Source organism: Chrysochloris asiatica, unplaced genomic scaffold (genome assembly GCF_000296735.1).
Source record: "Chrysochloris asiatica unplaced genomic scaffold, ChrAsi1.0 scaffold00005, whole genome shotgun sequence".
Taxonomy (NCBI): domain Eukaryota; kingdom Metazoa; phylum Chordata; class Mammalia; order Afrosoricida; family Chrysochloridae; genus Chrysochloris; species Chrysochloris asiatica.
In genome coordinates, this window is record NW_006408523.1 from 41318077 (window position 1) to 41325591 (window position 7515).

The 7515-nt window shown below is 41.4% G+C and overlaps 1 pseudogene; it reads left to right on the plus strand.

Annotated features, from left to right (window-relative positions):
• The first annotated feature begins 5740 nt into the window (after window positions 1-5740).
• On the plus strand, window positions 5741-6469 carry LOC102816007 (annotated as a pseudogene).
• Window positions 6470-7515: the final 1046 nt, after the last annotated feature.

Consider the following 7515-nt stretch of genomic DNA (forward strand, 5'->3'; position numbering starts at 1 on the left):
GTGACCCTGTACAGGGTTTCTGTGGCTGTAAATCTTTATGGGAGCAGAAAGCCTAATCTTTCTCCCGTGGAACAGCTGGTAGTTTCAAACTGCCGACCTTGAGGTTCGCAGCCCAATTCGTAACCACTACGCTACCAGAGCTTCTAAGCAAAGACATTGTTGCTGTTGTTGTTGTTGTTGTTAAGTGTTGTCAAGTCGGTTCCAACCCATAGCGACCCTGTATAGGGTTTCCGTAGAGCTGCTGGTGAGCTTGAGCCACCAACCTTGCAGTTCAAACGAATTTGCAGTCTAGCGCATTAACCTACAGCACCACACCAAGACTCCAAGCAAAGACATTAGTGTCCCAAAAATAAAATAAACTTCCACCATTGCTTCTTTGAGAGATCTTTGTAATCACCAAATGTTCTTATATAGACATAAAACATTTAGCTATCTTTATGTTCCTGTTGCTTAGTAAAGGAAAAACAAAAACAAATAGTGAAATGGATGGAACTGAAGGAGGAAAAATAACTAACTAGGAACTAGAGAATTCTTACTCTCCTAAACAAACAAAAGGATTGTTGTTGTTAAGTGCCATCAAGTCAATTCTGAATCATAGCAACTATAGGGTTTCCAAAAAGAAATTGGTGGGTTTGAACCACTGACCATGTAATTAGCTGTTCTGTGCTTTCTCTACAGCAATACACCAGCACTCCAAGATACGGACCATAAAATAAGAAAACGGTTTAAACTAATCTTGCTCTGGCTGCCACAATGATAAGGTAGCTATGTTAACCAGTGGTGGTAGTGTGCCATGGAGTCGGTTCTTACCCTGCACAGTGTTTCCAAGGTTGTAAAGCTTTATGGAAGCAAAAGCTTCATCTTTCTCCCATGGGACAGCTGCTAGTTTCGAGCTGCTGACCTTGAGATTGGCAGCCCAACTCGTAACCACTACACTACCAGAGCTCTTTACGTTAACCTGTAATGGGGATGATTCTCTGCAAAATTATGGAGAAAAAAACATTAAAAATTGATGCCCAGCAACCTTCTGGATGGAGGAGTCCTGGTGTGTAAGATAAGCACTGGACTGCTAACCACAGGTCAGTGGTTCAAACCCACCAGCTGCTCCTTAGAAACCCTATACTGGGTCCCTTTGAATCAGAACTGAATCAACAGCACTTAACACTAACAACAACAACCTTCTGGGTGGCCTCTTCATAGTCTAGTTCTCTCAGCTGTTATCAGCCTTAATGTTTTTATGATGTGCCTTAGCTGTCTCCTACAAACACACATTTTTACACAAATACACATATGCACCACAAAGACATGATTCCATTTACCAGAGCTTTCCTCTCATCTCATTAACAATATAGGACCTGATACTTACATATTATATATACATATATTAGTTTACTCAACTCTATGAAGTATGTGAATATGAGGTACCCTTACTGTTTATATTTTAAAGCTGAAGAACTTAAGTCACAGTGTAGAAAACTACAGATCTGGAATTCAAAGGAAGGCGGTGGTGGTGGTTATATGTCGTGGAGTCTGTTCCGACTCGTAACGACCCTGTACAGGTTTTCCGAGGCTGTAAATCTTTACGGGAGCAGAAAGCCTCATCTTTCTCCCGCGGAGCAGCTGGTAGTTTCGAAATGCTGACCTTGAGGTTCACAGCCTAATTCGTAACCACTACGCTCAGTCTGGCTCAAAATGGGCCTATTTAAAAATAAAAACCACATCCGCTGTCATCAAGTCAATTCCGACTCATCAAGACCTATAGCACAGAGTGGAACGGCCCTAGGGTTTCCAAGGCTGTGAATGTTTACCAGCGAAGACAACCTCAGTTTTCTCCTGAAGAGCTGCTGGTGGGTTTAACCTGCAGACCTTGAATTTAGAAGTCAAGCACTTGACCCACTGTGCCATCAGGGCTTCTAGCAGCTCTGCAGGACAGAGTAGAACTGCCCCATAGAGTTTCCAAGGCTGTGAATCTTTACAGACTGCCACATCTTTCTCCTGGGAGCAGCTAGTGGGCTCAAACCACAGACCTTTTGGTTAACAGCCAAGTTCTTTAGCCACCAGAGTGCCTATTATACAAACATACCCAACAATATTTTGTAAATAAAAATCATTGGCATTACTTATCAGATAATCATATCTCCCAGAAAGCACAGTGACTTAGCCTAGCTAAAATGTGTCTTCTTAAGAAGAATCAATAATACAGACTCAGGTTAATGGAAGAATCATTTGGAATTGAGGCTTTTTGTGACCCTTAAATAACACTCAGTACAGTCAGTCATTTAATATAATCTGGCTCTCAATCTGAATCCTATGCCTATACATGAGTTACTAAAACACAAAATAATATTTGAAGGTAAATTAACTTGTAATTTTTAAAAAATGAGATTGGTAAGAGTAAGCCGTGCTATCCCTGAGCAGAGCATACTCAGATGTTTAAAATGGATTCCTTTTCTCTTTTATGATGCCCAAATTCTCCATCTAAAGAAAGCACCGGGATTTTATTATTTCTGGCTTAGTACTGTGCTACTGTTCTTACTTACCCCTTACACTTTTTGTCATCTATCGCACTAATTTTTTTTCCCTCTGTACTGTTCATCTTTTGAATTTAGCAAAGCTAGACTTTTAAAAAAGATGTTATCTTTTGTGACCATGGCATTCTGTTTCTGAGTTCTGGTGCTAAGTTTTTCAGTAAAAAAACTCTCCAAGGAAGGTATTTCTTGTAAGGGAGCTTATTTATAACAATAACTAATATTTTTTTATTCTGTGGCATGGCAATTTTTGTTCCTGTTTTTAAATGAGGAAAGTGACACTTAGAGAGGTCTCAGTTCTTGCCCAAGATCAACCCACAGGTCTGGAGAGGGATCAGCCTCATCCAAAATTCCTGGTTCCAAACTTTGTGCTCTATACATATACAGTAATATCATGTCTTTTACATTTACCATGATGCCATGTCTTTAGCTAAAATGGTATGCCATGTCCTTGCCAGACTTAGAGCATCCATGTGGAAATAGTATAAAAGTTCATCAATCATATCTTCAAAGTTATAAAATAAATTCAAAGAAAGCCATGATTCCATTTATTTTAAAACTTGCTGTAAAATTATTGCTGCTTTGAACATGGTATCACTTGTACCTTTTTTCAATATATTCATATATATAAGGGATATGTTGTATGGTGTCTGCTACAGGAAACTGGGAAACTGACTGATAACACCTGTGAAAAGAAGCAGACAGAGTGACTCCAGCCTCAAGCCCCTCCTTTGGTGAACTGGACCAGGCACTCAATCCACCGACCTGACCAAAGCAGATCCCAGTGTAGTCCAGTTTATAAAGATGAACTGAACCTAATTTAGTTCTCTTGAGAATGTAGGCCTGAGTTCACAACAAAATCAGAGTTCTCTTGTAAGAAGATTCAGTGTAACCATGAAAATGGTTCATGGGCAGGTTAAAGTTAAAAGGAAATGACAGTCACACTTTTATGTGCTAAAAATAAGAATCACCATTTATATGATATTTATTATGTACTTCACATTCTTCATGAATTTATCCTGTGAAGGATTTGCTGTTATTGGAGTTTTGGTGGTTATGTAGGATATGCACAAGACTGCTAACTGCAAGGTTATCCACCAGTCACTCCTCAGAAGCCCTTACACAGGTTTGAGCTGCTGTAAATCAGAACTGACTAGATGGCACTTAACAAAAGTAACAATTACTGATATTAACAAGCTCCACTGTGGCACTGTGGGAGAAAGCACTAGACTGCAAGGTCAGTTTGAACCACAAGGTCGGCAGTTCAAACTCAACTGCCGCTCCTTGGAAACCCTATACAGGGTCGCAATGAGTTGGAACCAACTCAATGGCACTTAACAGCAACAACAACAAAAACTAACAAGAACCAAAACCAACAAAACAATAACAACAGATGGAGCTGTAGGATAAGCATTGGACTGAAAGGTGGTTTTGAACTGGAAGACCAATGTTTCGAACTCACCAGCTGCTCCTCGGAAACCTATACAGGATCACTATGGGTGGGAACAAATTAGATGGCACTGAACAATAACAATAGTTACTACTATTTTACTTAGAACAATACTTGGCATGAAAGAATTAGAAATCTGTCCAAGGTAGTAAGTGGCAGAACAAGACTGAGTAGCAGGTCATGTGACTGTGCTACCAAATATAATGTAAAATAAAGGAAGCTTCATGTACAGGCATGAGTCCTGGTGTGGCGCTGTGGGTTAATGCACTGGATTGCAAGGTCAGCAATTCAAGTCCACCAGTTGCTCCTTGGAAACCCTATACAAGGTCGCTATGGGTGGAAACCAACTTGACAGCACTTAACAACAACAACAGTATATAGACACAGAGAAGACAATCAGTGACCACACACATGCAAGAGAAGCAGAAAAGCCCAAGAAAGGAAGACTCAAAGACAGAGAGGGAGCCAGTTATATCACAGGAGGTATCCTGTTCCCAAGGAGTCCTCATGTGGTCCTGTAGGATCAGCACTGAACTACGAACCTTGGCAACAACAATTCTGTTCCCAGAGATACTTTAGTTTCTCTCCTTAGACTCCCATGAAATCTCTGACTCTGACCTTACATAGGAGAGACATAGTTCAAGTGCCTCTATTCCTTGTAAATCAGAGATCCCTAAATAAAAATTGCCTCATTTTTTATATCATGTAACTACAGTTTGTCAGGGTTGTATCCTTTCAGCATACTCATTAAATCTGTATGCTGAGTAAATAATCTGAACGGCTGGACTATATGAAGAAGAATGTAGCATCAGGATTGAAGGAAGGCTCATTGACCACCTGAGACACGGAGATAATACAAACTTGTTCAATGAGAGCGAACAGCATTTAACATACTTACAGATGAAGATCAAAGACTTCAGCCTACAGTATGAGTTGCATCTCAGTATGAAGAAAACAAAAATCCTCACCACTGGATCAATAAATAACATCATGATAAATGAAGAAAAGATTGAAGTTGTCAAAGACTTCATTTTGCTTGGATCCACAATCAACACTCATGGAAGTAGCAATCAAGAAATTCAACAATGAATTGCATTAGGAAAATCTGATGCACAAGACCTCTGTAAAGTGTTAAAGAACAAAGATATCAGTTTGAGTGCTAAGATGCACCTGACCCAAGCCTTCGTATTTTCAATAGCGTCATATTGTATGTGAAAGTTGGACAATGAATAAACAAGACAGGAGAAAAACTGATGCGTTTGAATTATGGTGTTGCAGAAGAATATTGAAAGTACTATGGACTGTCAGAAGAATAACCAGAATGTTCCTTAGAAAGCAGGATAGAGACACTTTATCTCTCATATTTTGCACATGTTAACAGGAGGGACCAGTCCCTGGAGAAGGACATCATGCTTCGTAAAATAGAGAATCAGCAAAAATGAGGAAACCCCCAATGAGACGGACTGGCACAGTTACAGATTCTATGGGTTCCAGCATACACAGGCTGTGAGGATGACACAACACTGGACAGTGTTTTGTTCTGTTGTGCATAGGATAGCTATGAGTCAGAAACCACTGGATGACACCTAACAGCAACAACATAGTGCCTACAAGGGCTAAAAGTTAAATCACAGTATATTTTTTCTTTGAGGTAAGACTGGATCTCTTACAGATTTATGACTCAAAAAGGTAGATAAGATAGACCAATTTACACACAAAAGAAATATGTACTTTATCAAGAATACGATGAGAGAAAAGAAGCATGGAATGGGAGCCCAAACCAAAGATGATGGATTCGCTCTTGGCTCTTGGGAGCCTAGTACTGCTTCGAGACACTGTGGAATGGGAGGGGCGCAGTCTCTTGAAGGCACTTATCAAGAAATCTGCACTCTGTGGGAAGCAAGTCCACATCCTGGGATGTGAAGTAAGCTAGGAGGAGTTTCGTGAAGGTTTTGACTCTGATATTAACAGTCGACTGATTTACCATGACTTTTTCAGAGACCCTCTCAACTGGCCCAAGAATGTAAAGGCCTTTCCCGGGGGACCCTTGGAAGCCTTGAGAGCCCTGTCCAAAAGGACACATCCTAGTTCTGTTGGCATCGCTCTTGATTCACTAAGCTGGCTGCTGCTTCACCTCCCCTGCACCACACTGTGTCAGACCGTGCATGCTGTGAGCCAGCAGGACTCTTACTCAGATGACAGCTCCCCAGTGAAGCAGGTGCATGTGCTGGGCCTGCTACATGAAGAACTTCATGGCCCAGGGCCTGTGTGGGCACTAAGAAGCCTTGCTCAGACTGAGGTGACCTTGAGTGGTATGTTGGGTCAGATGTCAGCCCACATCCTCCTTCGGAAGCCCCAACAGCACCCAACCCATCAGGTGCCTGCCCTAGAGTCACACCCAGACCCTCCCATCACCCAGGTGGATCCTACAACTCATTTAACCTGTAACCTTCGCTGTCCAAGAAAGAAAGAGAAGCCAAAGATAGCCTGACCTTGCCCTTCGCATTCAGGCCAGGCCATAAGCCACATCTTCTATGAGCCAGATGCTTACGATGACTTGGATCAAGAAGACCCAGACGATCACCTAGATATCTTACTGGACAGGAGATTTGAATAGACTGCAATTGGAATGGGAGGGGGAAAGAACCTGGGTTAAGAACTATCATCCTTCCATAGTTGGTGATGGCCTGGCCCCTGTTCTACTTTTGTTTCCTATGTCTGTGGAGGCCCTGCCTGGTGACCCCTGAGCCAGGGAGGAGGGGCCAATCAGGGCAGAAAATGGCATGGGGGCTTAGGGCAAGGAGGGAGAATAGGAGCCTCCCTCATGCCTAATAAAATATCTTTTTATTTGGAAAAAAAAAAAGAATACAATGAGAGTACAATGCAGATTAAGTAGCTCTGGTAGCATAGTGGTTACAAATCGGGCTGCGAACCTCAAGGTCAGCAGTTCGAAACTGCCAGCTGTTCCATGGGAAAAAGATGAGGCAAAAAAGATGCTTTTTTGCCCAGTGGAGAGAATGAAAAGGCATTGGGAGGTTTAGGTAAATAAAATATGTATGTGAAAGTGTGTGTGTGTGTGTGTGTGTGTTACAGCTATTGAAATGCAGAGGCAATACAAAGAATAGAAAACTAAAATATAATTATGTGGTACAAGATACCAGTTACAGCCATGTGTTTCTATGGTCTTCTAAAAATCTGTTGTCTTTTTGGCAGACATCTTTGTAATAAGAGGAGGCTTCAAAAAGTTTGCAGAAAAATTCCATGATGTTTTAATTCCATTTTCCTATGAACTTTTTGAAGCTACTTGCAGCCCTTAGGAGTCCTTGTTACACTGTAGGAAAAGAACTGGACTGCTAACTACAAGGTCTGTGGTTCAAAACCACTAATCACTCCACAGGAGAAAGATGAGGCTGTCTGCCCCCGTAAAGATTTGCAGTCTCAGAAACTATAAAACCAACTCAACAGTGGTTGGATTTATAGTCCTTACAATAAACAAAATTTGACTCTGCGAGTCAATGCACTGGACTGCAAGGTCGG